Below are 16,964 nucleotides of genomic sequence, written 5' to 3'. Positions count from 1 at the left end.
GGTCAAAATAGATTAGAAACACCCTAATCTGGACATGAAACAAGGAAATGCAGCCCGTAGGAGAAAACCCTAAAACTAACAAAATGTGCCCCAATTGTGATGCAGAGTCGATAGTATCCGTTCATCACACGGGAGAACCAACCTGACTGCTTCATGTTATGACATAGACTCAGGAGCACGGACAGAGATACATTAGCAGGACTTGGAATATAATATATCACATTCGTGCCTGAGATTAGGGAAAACATAGGACTACTCACCGCATTGGCAGAGTGATGGCATTCGGAGACCTCCCCATTCCATCTAGCGATTGGAGAGGTGACTGTGACACTAGAGGATGTATGGCGTATCCTCCGCATTCTGATTCATAGAGAGATGATAGAATATGACCCAGTGATAGGGAGAGATGCTTTGTGTAGATTATTTGAGTGCGACATAGATGATTTGGATATCGTAGAGAGGGAGATCGGCTGGGAGACCATGGCATCAGAGTATGATCGGCGATATGTGGTGATAGCAGTGGTGATAGCATGTCTATTAGCAAGAGACAGACGAGGACATGGATTCCCTATTGGATGGGGAAGAGTGCTAGAGTAGATGGCGATAGAGGGGACGGTGTACGCATGGGGACCATGTGTGCTTGCTATGCTATATTTTCATTTGCATCAGATAGCATATCATGGAGTGCACACTTTGAGCTATGGAGTCACACTGCTACAGGTATGGGCATTTGAGCACATAGCCATATGTAGACCGATCGCAGAGAGACAGGTAGTACCACACCAACCATATGTGTACTATTATGGGGGAGCACTAAGACAGGGTCCATTTGGATACATACTGTATTGGTGACATGAGCTAGATAGACTGAGAGAGTTCACATGGAGGCCATATCTTGATTGCCCTGGATGGTCAGATGATAGTGATGAGCTATCATATTGTAGATAGGAGAGGTACCTGATTGGGCAACCAGTGAATCACCAGAGAGTGATTGAGATGTACCTGTCAGAGAGAGTAAGATGACAGTTTGGAGAGAGGTGGGATATACCTAGGGGGACTATACACTTTGCCCGATCTCACAGAGAGACGAGTCAGTGGGGGAGGATGATTCAGCCACACATTGCATATGCTGACTTCACACAGATATAGTAGAGATAGTGGGATTGGAGATCAGATGTGGTGGACGCCAAGACGATAGAGGAGTATGAGCGATTGTTTGCATGACGACGGCCAGTGCCATTGACAGGTCCTGATATTCCAGTACCGAGGAGACAGGAGGACTTCCCACTTGCTGGAGAGGAGGGAGATGATGAGGATGAGGAGGATGAGGGCAGGGATGAGGATGAGGGGGATGAAAAGGATGGAGATGATGAGAGGGATGATGATTATGAGCCAGACTCAGCTGATCAGGAGTCATTGCAGGATATACCCATAAAGCCAGAGACAGCTAGGATAGAAGAGATGGAGATGTGCAGGGCTACCATAGCGAGTCAGCATGATCATATTGTGACATTAGAGAGATAGAATGCCATCTTGAGGACAGAGAAGGATTAGTTCAGAGCAGAGATAGCCAAACTTACAGCAGCTCGAGATACAACAATAGCTCAGGCACAGCGAGAAGAACAGAGAGTCACTGAGTATATTGGGTCGATTAGAAATGCCAGTGCACCGGAGATGGCACAGATGTTGGTAGAGACTAGAGAGGAGATATGCCATTGGAGGACACTATATGAGAGTGTAGTTCCACTAGAGCAGAGAGCAGCATCATATCGGGCACGATCGAGGACAGAGAGCAGGGCACGCTCTTGGAGGTCAGTGAGCAGCATGGGGGTGAGGGGACCTATGAGACCACCACAGCCAGGACCAGGAGGGACATCATCCATGAGACATGGCAGGGATGAGGAGGATAGAGGGAGCACCTAGTGATAGAGGCACGTGCTCCTTAGGATAGAGACAGATGTAGTTTGACATTATGTAGTCAGCCTGCGGGCCATACTTAGGACAGACAGTCCAATTTTGTACTCCGATATTATTGGATATATGATATGATATGCATTGATATGATGGGATGCAATGTGTTATGACTTATGTTATTTTCCATGTATGGATAACTTATGCACTGTTGATGTATGAATACATTTTTATGTGTTTTTGATGCATTTATAATATGAAATGGATAAAATGCTTGATGTGAGGCTTGATGTAATGCAAATGTACTAACCAATGAATGCAAGATGCAGCATATGTGTTTGGGGAAATTGGAGCACTAGACCGAACTGACTATCTGAATTGATGGAAGAAATGTTAGTAAGAAGAAATGAGACAAAGGACAGTTAGAGACAAAGAAAAACTTGCTTTCACTAATGGACTTTGTAGGTGAGAACCTTTATTTAATGTAGCAAAATGGATGCGTAGCATCATGGCATTGAAGGCCAGAGCTGAAATGCAACCCCTTTTTGCAAAAGACAGACACATCGCAGACAAACAGCAATCACAACAACAACAAAAAAGAAAGGGACCATGAACCATCCCGGTCACTCTAAATCACTCAGTGACATCATTGAGCAACATAGGAACATGATCGAAGATAAATCAATAAATGATAAGACTCGCTAATTCCAACAAGTCAAACAAACATCTTGATCTTCATTGTCAAAAGTTGAAAGTGTTGATAGGACGATCATGTTGTCTGGTTTCAGGACATGCGGTACCCCGTCTAAGATAGGACACAGTCTCGTTTCGAGCATACCACACCCTGTATAAGACCCATGATAGTAGTGACAAGGACAAATCATATTGATGTTGACATTCGATTGATATGATAATTTGAATCAGTTTTGAATGTCTGGTTTGATTGAAAAGTTCATCTATTAATGCGTGATTCCATTAAAGCACAATGTCTGATTGCATGTCATTAGAGGGATGCTCAGTGATCTGTCTTATGCACAAAGGGGATATTTTTTTGACAAAATGCTTGTTTTTGGATTTTAATGTTTTTACAATTTTTTGTGTTCATTTTTTCAGGACTTTATTTGATGTTTAGGGATTTTTTCAGGACATTATTCGATTTTTAGAGATTTTTCCAGGACATTTTTCAATTTTTTTGGATTATTTTAGGACATTTTTCAATTTTTTTTGGATTATTTCAAGACATTTTTCAATTTTTTTTTGGATTTTGCCCCTAGTGTCTAGCAAGGCAAGGAATATGACAGGTGAATAAATAGGCTTGCTTAAATGTTGGTGGATAGAGGGAAGACAAAGGCCTTTTATTATGGAGACAATACGGATGCAATTTTCAAGGGCTATTACGTGATGAGACAAGAGACTGGATATGACAATGTAAAGCAGTGACATGGCATGAGGGACATGTCAAGAGGTTTTTGAAAAATATGTTTAAATTTTGCATCCTTATGTCATATCAAGATCAAGGAATGAAAAAGAGTGTATGGATAGTGATAAGATATGGATAGGATAAGCAAGACCAAGAATGGATAAGGGACATGGACTGAAGGTCGGGATAGGATACGGGATAGTGGTAGAAAGTTGCAATAAGACAGAGAATATGGATGAAAAGTTATAATAAGCAAATGGATAAATGACCAAAAGCTATGATGGACTAAAAGTTGCAAACAAGATGCATGATGCTCATGAAGATCCTCACCCTTGTCAAGATCAAAGGTGGAAAGAGGAAATGGACATGAGGGACAATAGGATATGAAAGGTAATGACAGGGGTTCGATAGGATAATGGAGCAATGAAGGACAAAAGGATATGAAGGAGGAAACCTGCCCCCAAGTGTGGTGTGCAAGAAGTTCATAAATTATGCATGGCGCTTGTTTGCCAGGTTTTCATCATGGTACTTGCCCAAGGCACCTGTTTGCCAGGTTTTCACCAGTGGACAAATTATTTTTTTGCTTTACTTTTTTTTTTTTCTTGTCTTTCTTTTTTCACTTTTTTTTTTTCAATTTTGACTTTTTCAATAGAAGATGGACACATGATAGGGGATGGAAGAAGGACTCAAGCATATTATTTTTTGGATAGTAACCTTGAAATAAATGGACCATGACCTTTGAAAGTATGCTCAAAGACGTTGGTAGGATGAGGACATGGAAAATGAGATGAAACTAAGGCAAGGATTTATGCAAAGGATTGAACCAAAGGGATCGAAGGATGGAAAATATGAATTGGCTAATGGATAGGGTATTGGAAGAATTGTGCTTGAGTGGATGGAAATGTTGGCAAGATTGACATTGGCACACACCTTGAGGGGTGATGGACTGATGGAGGAAAGATGTGCTTTGGATATGGAGATTTTGATGAAGGAATAGCTTGGGATTTTGGGACATAAGGGCCCAAAATGGATGAAGAAGGTGACAGAGGAATAGACTTGGAAAGTTTAGATGGAGGAATAGCAATTTTAGATGCCAATTTTGATGTTTCTTTAGGATTTTGTGCTTCAAGGAGCCGCTTAGGTATCCACATGGTTTTTTATTTTTCATGCTTTTGTGGTTCCTTGGAGTGCATTGCTTGCACAAGGGATTTAGGAACCCATATATATTTTGATTTTTGTTTTTGATCAATGGGCCTTTTTGGCCTTTTGGATATTTCTTTTTCTTTATAGATCATAGTGTTCTTTGTTTTGACATGTCGATTATATTGGACATGTTGATCCTTGAATACATGTGGATTTCTAGACTTATGACGTTTATACTTGGCATCGAAATTGCTTGGAGGGAGAAAGGAATGCATGGATGGATATGAATGAAATGGAGTTCTTTTGGATTGATGAAATTTACTCAAGGATGTGTGCCTTTGCTGACCTTTCATAGAGGATGAAGGGATATAAGGACCTAAGATGGATGGAAGGTATGATGGGGAAGGTGTATGTTTTGATTGTGATGGAGGGATACCAACATCTTGAGAGTGAGTTGTGTAAACATGACCCTTAAGATCTTCTTTAACATGAAGGGATGCTTGCTTATGGAGATCTACTCCTTTGCCTTTATGAATATATTGACTTGTAGGATACTCTTTTCTTTGGGAAGAAGATGTGAGTCCATTATGAGGTGGATATGATATGAGAGAAATAATGAGATCTTGAAGTGGATCGGATTGCACCAAAGTGGAAGAACCCATTATGCATGTCAAGGGTTCATGAACATTTTGCACTGACACGTTAGAATCATGAAGGGGATTAGGATCATGAGAGGGACTAGGATTGTGTAGTGGACATGGTTCAATGACAGGCTCTTCAAGAGATGGAATGGGAAAAATAATGGGATCATCAAAAGAAATGGGATCTTGGAGTGGATATGTTGGATTAGGACATGGAGATGGAGGAACAAGTGGATCTTGTGGAGGATTTAAAGGAATAATTTGATCTTGACAAGGAGGAAGATCATTGGAATCCTCTTTAAAGTTTCTTTGCTCTTGACTTTCAATGGGATCATCAGAAAGGATGGAAGGGATATCTTTATCTTTCTTAGGAAGTGGAATGTCAATGGGATTTGAAAGGACATTTTGTTCATGAAATGAAAGGGGATCGTTTGGGATTGGATGGATTGGGATATCTTGAGCTTGCTTGGGAAATGGAGTGTCAATAGGACTTTGGATAGGATGGACAAGAATAGGGGAATCATCATGAGTGTCTGGGAACATGGGGTCCTAGTCAACAATTGGATGGGATGATAAGGTTTCGGGATCTTGATCTTGATCTATTTTAAGACACGTTTCTTCATGCTCTAAATTATCCTCTTGACATCAGGTTGGACTTTGGATATGCATGGGGGATTTGAACAAGGAATCAATATTTTGGCATGAAGGAAATGCATTTTGAACATTTGTGATGGATTTTGGCAAGGAATCAATGCTTGAACATGAGGAAGAGGGACTTCGAATGGGGTTCTCTAAAATAGGTAGTGGCAATAAAGTGCATGGTGGCATTGGGTCTTGTATTTCTAAAATATGACAAGGATGTGCATCATGAATTGGATTATCTTGGCAATCAATTATGGATAGCTCTTGGATAATTGCATCCTTGGGTGTATTGTTTGATGAGGATAATATAGAAGGTTCTTGTGAAACTTCTAAAGGTGTAGGGATAGATGCCACTGGAAAGTCAATTTGCTTGCGAGGGGATGAGGCATTGCTAGACATAAGTGTATTATTTTGATCTTCCTCAAAGAACTCACTTGGTAATTTCCTTAAGATCATTGCAATAAAACCACCTTTCTTCCGAGGTTTTGACATAGTTGTATCCGGAATTTGAACTTGTTTGGCAAGGATTTGGTTCTGATCTGATGTCATGTTTTGATATTGGACTTGGTTCAATTGTTCTGACATGTTTGAAACTTGGGTTGCTGTGTGCTGCAACCTTTGTTTTTGAATATTTGGCTATGGTTGTTGACATTGATATTCCACCATTGGTTGAACCATTTGTGGAAATTGTATAGTTGGTTGGACATATTGTTGAAATTGGACCATTGGTTGTATTGGTTGTATATGTTGAACAATTGGTTGAACCATTGGTTGTATTGGTTGAAAATCTGATTGATAGTAAACACCTTCTTGTTCTTGTTGTGGAGGCACATAATGTTGAAATTGATGTTGTCTCTTTTCTTGAAATTGTTTCATCATCTCTATTTGGGAGAGGAGAGCTGGTATGTCTGATCGTTCAAGAAGAGATCTTACATCAATTGGCTCAATCTTTGGATTTCGACCTGTAAATTTTTGAAACATTTTGGACATTTGTGATCTATTCTTCTCAATGTTTTTCACTCTTTGTTCCAAAATCTCCTCTTCTTGAGCTAGTTTCTCCTCTAGTTTTTGTATTTGGAGACTTGTTTCATCATAAAAGGTTTGATCAATGTTGCTTTGTTGTTAGGTTGGATATAATTGTGATTGCCTTGGATTAAAATTCGATTGCATTGTTGGTTGATACGTCAAACTTTGTTGCATCATTCGTGCTTGGAACCTTGTTTCAATAGACATGTCACTTATGCAAATGCAATATTTTTGGAATTTTTCAAGGATAATGTATGATATGCAACTAAATGCAAACTAAATAGATGAAAATGCAATCTATGACAAGAATGCAATTTATGTTTTTGGTTGTTTTTCAAGATTTTGACAAACTTTTGAAATGCAAATCTAAAAAGAGACCCTTAGGAAATTGAAATGATGTCTAGACCTCAAAGGACAAAAGGACCAAGTGACAAAAGGACAAAATGACAATGTCTCCCCTATATGCTTGGATACTAAGCTAGGTTTGACCAAATGACAATAATGACATAAAGAGAAAAGGTTTGATAAGGACTAGACTTCCTAACAATGACTTAGGGTTATCAAAGATTTGGATTACTCAAGTATAACAAAACCTAGTTTTGACACTATATGCAAAGGGACAATTACTATGCAAATGACCCTAATATGATATGATAATGACCTAAGCTTGATGAAGAGACCTAGGGTATGCAAATGCAAATGTATGACAATGGTATTACTCTAATGCAAGAGGACACATGCAAAATGGATGACCCTTATTGATATGCAAAGGAGTATGACCTAGGTGAAACCTAATCTTGGTACTTGACAATGAACTTTGCAAAATGCAAACCTAGGATGAACCTAAATCTAAGTGACATGAATGTTGACACAAGATTTTGAACAATGTTTGACAACCATGTTTGAAGTGTTAGGGTTTCAAGCAGATCCGAAGCAAATATGAACTAACAATTATATGCGGATTTAAATACAAAAAGATAAAGAAATAAAACAGGATGCAGATAACACAAAGATTTAACATGGTTCACCTAGAATGGGTTACGTCCACCATACACAGCCGTCCAATCTTTCTTATTATCCAGCAAAAATAGTACATCAACCTTGCAATGCCTTAAGCATCCTAGCCGCTTATAACATGCATTTTTAGGGCAACAAACAAAGTCGGCCTTTTTAGGGTTTTATTACAATGTTGGTTTTCATCAACAAAAATGGCAAAAAAAAATTTCTCGGGGGCTGCTGCCCCCGAACCCCCGCTTTTCTCGGGGGCTACCACCCCCAAACTCTTGCCCGGGGCCTAGCCCGGCCCTAGACCCCCGTGAGGATACGTGCTAAGTGTACAGTACTTTGCTGATCAGTCACCACATTTCAACAATCTCCCACTTGGAGACTGATACTACACAACACCACTATACATGCAACATCCACTGGATAAAACACTAGGACTTGATTGGTATAAATTCCACAATTATCAATCAAGAAGACCAACAAAAACTGATGAAGAAATCAGCTTCTCCTATGGAACTGCCTTTGTGAACATATCGGCAAGATTCTCACTTGTGTGAATCTTCTCAAGCCGTAACTGACCCTCCTCTAAAATAGTCCGGATGAAGTGGTACCTGAGCTGAATGTACTTTGTCCTTGAATGAAAAGTAGAGTTCTTCGCAAGATGAATGGCACTTTGGCTATCAGTATACAATGGGCTATCCTCTTGTGTCTGACCCAATTCCTTCAAAAAACATTGCAACCAAATCATCTCCTTGCTGGCTTCTGTAGCAACAACATACTCAGCTTCAGTGGTTGAAAGTGCAACAACCTTTTGCAGCCTAGAAATCCAACTGACTGCAGTTCCCCCTATAGTAAAAACATACCCTATAGTACTCCTCCATGAATCAATATCACCTGCCAGATCAGAGTCAACAAATCCACTCAAAGTAGCATTAGATCCTTTGAAACATAATGCCTTCGTAGTAGTTCCTTTCAAATACCGAAGAATCCATTTCACAGCATTCCAATGTTCCATACCTGGATTACTCATAAACTTGCTCACAACTCCCACTGCATGTGCAGTATCTGGCTTTGTGCATACCATTGCATATATCAGACTGCCAATAGCTGATGAATACGGGATGTTAGACATTTTATTAACCTCTTCCTGTGCCTTTGGGCACATCTCCTTAGTCAATTTGAAATGACTAGCCAAAGGTGTACTAACTGCTTTTGCATCCTGCATGTTAAATCTTTTCAACACCTTCTTTATATACTCACTTTGGGACAAATTCAAGGTTCTATTTTTCCTATCCCGTGTAATCCTCATACCAAGAATTTTCTTAGCTACACCCAAATCCTTCATAGCAAATGACCTGGCTAATTTCTATTTAAGATCATTTATATGTTGCATGTTAGACCCAGCAACAAGCATGTCATTAACATAAAGCAACAGGATAATATAACTACCATTATCAAATCTCTTAAAATATACACAATGATCAGAATGACATCTATGATAACCGTGTTTAGCCATGAAACTATGAAATTTTAAATACCATTGTTGGGGTGCTTGCTTTAGGCCATACAGACTTTTCTTCAACCTGCACACCAAGTTCTCCTTACCTTTGACCTCATATCCCTGTGGTTGCAACATGTAAATTTCCTCCTCCAAATCTCCATGGAGAAAAGCTGTTTTGACATCTAATTGTTCAAGATGTAAATCATCTGTAGCCACAAGACTAAGTACAGTTCTAATTGAAGTCATTTTTACAACTGGAGAAAATATTTCATCATAATCTATACCCTTTTTCTGTGCAAAACCTTTTACCACAAGTCTAGCCTTATATCTTTTCTGACCTCCTTCCTCCTCCTTCAGTTGATAAACCCAATTGTTAGGCAAGGCTCTTTTTTTTGTAGGTAAAGGGACTAAGTCCCAAGTATTACTTTTCATCAAGGAGTCCATCTCCTCTTTCATGCCTAGCTCCCACTGTTGTTTGGCATCTACCTGCATTGCTTCTTCATATTCTTCTGGTTCACTACAATCTGTTAATAAAATAGAATACAAAGAAGGAGAAAATCTTTCAAGGGGTCTACTTGTCCTCGTAGAATGTCTAACACTTGTAGGAGTTTGTGGGACAATCTGTTGTTGCTGAGCATCAGGTACCTATGGCATTTCATTTTCAGGAATCTCATCCAACACCACATATTCTTGTTTTTCCTGTTCATGCTTCTTTTCCTGCATCTGTTCTTTATACCTAACCTTCTCATTGAATATAACATCTCTACTTCTAATTATTTTCTTATTTTCAAAATCCCATAATCGATAGCCATATTCATCTATCCCATATCCAATGAAGGTACATTTCTGAGATTTAGCATCAAGCTTGGTTTTGTTTTCTTTATCAACATGGACAAAAGCTTTGCAACCAAAAGTTTTTACAACAGAATAATTTACTTTTTTACCAGTCCATGCCTCCTCTGGAATACCACCATCCAAAGGGGTTGAAGGTCCTCTATTTATCAAATAGATAGTAATATGTACAACATCTACCCATAAATGTAAGGGCAATCCAGCATGCAATCTCATGCTCCTTGCACGTTCCATGATAGTCCTATTCTATTTCCCAACCTTGAGAAATCTGACTCTTTTCTATTTACCATAAACACAGTTTTCACAGAACTCTAAATCAATCTTCTTTAGTCCTGGCAATAGATTTTTGGAGTGAAGGATTTTCATCCCGTTCTCACTCATGTGCCCAAGCCTATGGTGCCAAATTATCGAATCTATTCTTGCAACATTTATTGTTGTTGTTCCTGTAGTAACTTTATCTATAGTAGCTAAGGTAGAGTAAGTGTTACCAGTACATAGATATAATGTGCCTACCTTTGCACTTTTAGCTACTACTAATGATCCTTTAGTGACCTTCCACATACTATCTGAGAAGGTAACTATGCAACCTTCACTACCTAATTACCCTACAGAAATTAAATTTCTTCTTAAATTAGGAACATGTATTACCTCCTGCAGAAACCAGTCATTACCATTCTGCAACTTGATCTTTATCTTTCCTTTTCCAACAATTTGACAGGACTCATCATCACCCAAATATATCTGTCCAAAATCACCTTGAACATAATCTAGAAAATATTTTCTATGAGGTGTAGCATGAAATGAAGCCCCAGAATCTATTACCCAGGAATCATTAACATTATCCAAACATAAGATTAAGGCATCTTGTAAAGTATTACTTGCAATATTAGCTTCCTTACTGTTATTTTCATTTTTGTCTCCTTCTTTGTTTTTCCGAGACCAACAGTCTTTCTTTAGATGACCAGACTTTCCGCAGTACTAGCAATCTTTCTTTCCTCTAGATTAAGAGCATCCTTTCTTTGACTTCCCTCATGACTTCTCATTCCCAGGGCCTTTTCCTCTTTCCTTTGATCTTCCTCTATTCTCCACATTCAAAACACTACCCGATGATGTTGGAGTCTCACCTATGCTTTTCCTTCGCATTTCCTCGCTTAGGATAACACCAACAATATCATCAAATACCAAAGTATTTTTACTAGAGACAGAGTTACTTACAGCCATAACCAAGCTATTCCAGCTTTCTGGCAAAGAACATAAAATCAAGAGAGCCCTAACCTCTTCTGCAAAGGTAATTTTTACTGAAGACAATTGACTGGTAATTGTATTAAATTCATTTAAGTGCTCCACTATAGATCCTCCCTCACTCATTTTTAAATTAAACAAATGCTTCATAAGAAATACCTTATTTGAAGCCGAGGGTTTCTTATACAGCTTAGCCAATGTTGCCATCAAATCTACAGTCATTTTTGCTTCTGTTATATTGAATGCTACAGATGACGCAAGGCACAATCGAATGGATCCCAGTGCCTTTCTATCTAAAATGTCCCACTCTTCATCTGATATTGTGGTCTTTTTCTTTGCCTTTCCTTCCAATGGCCGCCATAAATCCTTTTGATACAGTTAATCCTCCATCTACATTTTCCATAACTGATAATTCTGGCTGTTAAACTTTTTGACCTTGAATTTGGAATCCTCCATTGCTCCCACTCAAATCTGAAAGTCCTGCCAATTTACAAAAAACCTCACTCTGATACCAATTGTTAGGGTTTCAAGCAGATCCGAAGCAAATATGAACTAACAATTATATGCAGATTTAAATACAAAAAGATAAAGAAATAAAACAGGACACAGATAACACAGAGATTTAACGTGGTTCACCCAGAATGGGTTACATCCAAAATATGTAGCCATCCAATCTTTCTTATTATCCAGCAAAAATAGTACATCAACCTTGCAATGCCTTAAGCATCCCAGCCGCTTATAACATGCATTTTTAGGGCAACAAACAAAGTTGGCCTTTTTAGGGTTTTATTACAATGTCGGTTTTCATCAACAAAAAAGGCAAAATAAGATTTCTTGGGGGCTGCCGCCCCCAAACCCCTGCCCGGGGCCCAGCCCGGCCCCAGACCCCGGTGAGGATACATGCTAAGTGTACAGTACTTTGCCGATTAGTCATCACATTTCAACATGAAGGTATTTTGAACTTTGTTGAATGAAATACTCTTGGGTTTAACCTTGTTTTGAATCAATTTGTCTTGTTTTTGAAATGAGATGCAATTCAACTTTTGACAAGCAAAGAAGACAAGATATTTCAACTTAGACTCAATACAATCATGCTCATTCACACATTTCTTATGGTAGGCAAGGACATTAGGTACTTGAGAGGTAGACTCATTATGGGATTCAAGGAGAACACATAGATGCTTGACCCCACGGGCTCCCCTCCACGACACTCACTTCTCTGGGTAGCCAAGCATCAGTCCCCATGGAAATCTCCCCATGGCAAACTTAGTATCTCTTCCAAGTATCCAAACTTGTCCTTCTCAAGCAACTAGAAGGATTTTTGGCCTCTAAATACAAGGTGTTTAGTAAGGATTTCTGTTAAGCGTATCTCCTTGGTGTCATGCAAGCGTGATTAAGACATTAAGCCCACCAAGATACCAAACAAATGTAGTCGCGCAAGCATGTTTTAGACCATGAGGTCCTACTTAGATGTTGATATGAGAAAGAGTTCAAAGGTCATCACTTCGCAAGTAACTACAATTCCCATGTAACCCTTCCTTCAAAGCTTTTGCTCACCAGGTATTTATTTATAGTGAGTTAGAATGCCAAGGTATTCTAGCCGTACTCACTTTGGGTCATTCCCTTCTCACGATTGTCACTTGCTTGCAAAAGCAAATGGTCGGAAAGGCAGGCCCTCCAAAGGTGACACACAATCAAAAACATGAGCATGGTATCGAAGATCTGGATTTCTAATCACCCTAAGAAGGATGAGAGCATACTCTCCTACTCCAATGTCAAACTCAAAAATCAAAGCAAACATACGTTCATTCCATCCTATTTAGAAATCATACAAGGTGCCTAAATATTAATTACAATCACAAAGTTTAGTTGTAGTCCAAGGCAACCTGCAAAACCATCAAGTTAGAAGTTTGATATGCTTGATCTTTGACTATCGAACCTGCATAAAATTCATTAGTATTTTCATCTTTGTCCATGCGTAATGCCAAGGTGCTGCACAAAGAATCAGTACCATAAAACCAAAAAGAAGAAACAGAATGCAAAACAAACCAATTTGCAAGTAAAGACACTGCTTTTTTACCTCTGTTTCTGGACTTACACAGGCGCAAAATGATGTAAGACAGGCGTAGAATGATACAACACAGGCATAGATCCCTTTGACATAGATGCAGAAGCCTTTGAAACAGGCACAGAATGCTTGACATAGGCGCAGATTGCTCCTACACAGGCGCAGAAGTGCCCAGAAAGGCCTGCATTACCCTGTTTCTTGGGTTTTTCACCTGCAAATCATCTCAAAAGCACTCAAGAGCATGGTTAGGGGGTTAGTTCACATTGGTTTCACCAAAAAATGTAGCTAGGAAATGTGGAAATCATCAAAGCAAATAGATATTAGCCTAGCTCAATCACGAAAACTAAATTGCAATGATTACAATCCTAATTACACTCAATAAAGACATGAAAACAAGACATCAATTCAAATGCAAACCATTGCAAACTTGAATGTCTCCTTCATGTGGCTCCATTGTCCTTCTTTCTCCTTCAAATAGCTTTGTTATGGATCTCACCTACTAGTGCATGAGCATGATGTGAAAGCAAGTAGACAAGATGATAGCGCAAGAATACTCGAAGCATGATTGATTCCACCAGGTAGGGATCTTGATTGAAGAAATTCATCCAATTTATAGACAAACTGGAGAAAAGACAAAATTAGCATGAATTAGATTCAAATGGAAATTGCAAATCAAGAATGACAAACATGACAAATTATGACAAATTTGCACTTTCTATGCAAGATTGATTGATTGTCAATTATGACAAAATTATGACAAATTTCTATGTCAAAATTGATTGATTGTCAATTATGACAAATTATGACAAATTGAAATGCAAGAATTTATGACAAGATTTTGAAATAGAAATAGACATTTAGGAATTTAGGAGAAATTAGAAAATTAGGTTAGAAATAATGACTTGGAAATTAGGAAATTGATGAAAATTAGGTAAATTAATTAATAATTTCTCATTCATTAATTAATTTACAAAGAGGGAGGAATTAATTAGCCAATTAAATAAACATTTAATTGTGACAAGAAGACTTAGGATAAATAAATAAATTATTTAACCTAGAGGGAGAAATGACAAACAAGGTTAAATGAACAAATCATGAAACCCTAGAAGATTAATTAGAAATGCAAGGATGACAATTAGGTCTTGACAAAAGATAATTGATGCCGATTCGATCATGATTCTGACTGACAAAGGACCAATGTTGATAAGTGATTTGATTGATAAATGCACCAATTGATGAGGAACAGTGACAAATTGATCCAAATTGACATGATTGAGAAAGATGACGATCGATGTCAAATTGATCACAAAATGACAAGATTGAAAATGACAACGATCGATGACAAATCAATCGCAAGATAACAAGATTGATAAGAGGACAAAACCCTAATTAGGATTGATGATGTCCAAAATGATGACAAATGAGCATGCACATTGATGCGACAGGATAAGATCGATCAAAATCATGACTGAAGATTGTTGTCGACAAGACCAAATTCGAAAGCGAGACGAATGAAGAATGCAGAAGAAGGACTCGATGCTCACAAATGATAAAAACCAAGTGCGCGACATAGGAGAAATGTTAATGTGATGTAAAAACCCTAAAATAAGGCAATGCACAAAAGTTAAAGTATGACTCCGCAAGCGTTGACCATTTTTAGACGTCTACACTGCTAATTGATGATTATTCTAGGATGATGTGGGTTGTCTTTTTAAAGAAAAAATTAGAAGCATTTGAGAAATTTAAGATATTCAAAGCTAAAGTTGGAACTGGGTCCGGATTGAAGATGAAGTGTCTAAAATCTAATAGAGATAAAAAAATTTGTTCCATTAAGTTTAATTCATTCTATGAGATGCATGTAATCAGAAGACAACTATCTGCTCCTAGAACCCCACAACAAAATTGAGTTGTTGAGAAGAAGAATCACAGTGTTTTGGATACTGCAAGAACTATGTTGATTGAAGGAAATGTTCCAAAGGTCTAGTGGAGAGAATCTATTAGAGTTGTAGTGTATACATTCAAAAGAATTCATGTCAAAGGTGATACCAGTAAGACCCATTATGAGCTTTGGTTTGGTTTGGTCCTATTTCAAAGTTTTTGGTACCAAATTTTATATCAAGAGAGATGAGGATATTGGAATGATTGATGCTAGAAGCGATGAAGCCATCTTTATGGGATATTATACAAAGAGAAAATCCTACTAGTGCTATAATAAGAGACTGAGAAAGATAGTTGAGAGTGAAAATGTGAATGTTAGTGATGGGATGGGGTGGGGGATAGACTAGCCTAGTCTATGCTCTTGGATCCTTTCCTTGGATCACTTGGTGTTCACTACACACCCTAGGGTCTCTAGTACTTCCCTTTTCTTGAGGAATCCCTTGACCATGCCCAATCCACCCACCAATGAGTTACAATGCTGCTCCTAAGGTCTCACCTACTCATGAGACTCAAAACCCCTTACTATGGCTAATAAGGGCTAATCTTGTTCCACACCTTCCAAGGTCTTAGCAAGGTTGTTTTAGGTCTTTTTCATGGTCTATCCACCCATTTATGAGCCCCCAAGAGGTTTCAAGCCTTCAACCCCTTACCAATTTCACTATTTTGTGGTTTTCCTTCAAATAGGCCTACAAGGATTAGGACCAATTAGGCCTCCTAATCGGTCTTCTAGGGCTCCCTCTCACAAACGGTGCACAAACAACCCAATCTCCCAAAAAGGACTACCATTCATTTGGTAAGGACTCAAGGATTTTCTAGGTTTTAGGCCTCCAAGTGTCCGTACACTATCCTAGGTGGATTTTAAGGTTTTCAAGGGTTTTTGTGAGGGTTTTTAGAGTCTGTTTGGGTCATAGTGAGTGTTTTGAGGTTTAACCCCCTTGTTTGGATTGGTGGAGGCTCCTCCTTCACACCAATGATGCTTCACTAACTCCTCTACACTTCCTCCAAAGGATACACTCTTCACTAACTAACCTTGCTCTCTAAGACCTCTGCACCAACAACCATTCCTAACCAGGCACTGTCTAGTCTCGCCTAGGAATGGGTCTTTGCTTGGCCTCCTTGCATTTACAAGGGCCTTTCTTGCATGGGAATATAGTACAGGGTCTTCACTCTCATTTCTCATGGTTTCATGGTGATTCCACAACAGGGAATGGAGTTAAGACTTCATTTTGACAAATCGGTCCAAAATTGGACAATAAGACTGCAATTTATAAACTATTTACAAACACACTCAACCGATAAACACAAAGCTAATCTAAACACTCACAATGAAGATATATACACCAAAGAAGACATTTCACATAGTTTTTCACACAAATAAATCCATTAGTTTGCTTGGTAACTTCATTCAATCTGACTGGTAACCAACAAACAGTCACAGTCAAGCTCTTCTTGCTTGGGTCGTACAATCTCTGACATCCAACCCATGCATTTAGGGTTTGAAAATTCTTAGACCACCCATACCTTGGTCAGTGTGCCAAAATTAGGGCTCTCCATGCACAACAAGGGTCTATGACC

Source organism: Cryptomeria japonica, chromosome 10, assembly GCF_030272615.1.
Source record: "Cryptomeria japonica chromosome 10, Sugi_1.0, whole genome shotgun sequence".
In the NCBI taxonomy this organism is placed as follows: domain Eukaryota; kingdom Viridiplantae; phylum Streptophyta; class Pinopsida; order Cupressales; family Cupressaceae; genus Cryptomeria; species Cryptomeria japonica.
Note: the sequence above shows the minus strand (reverse complement) of the source record.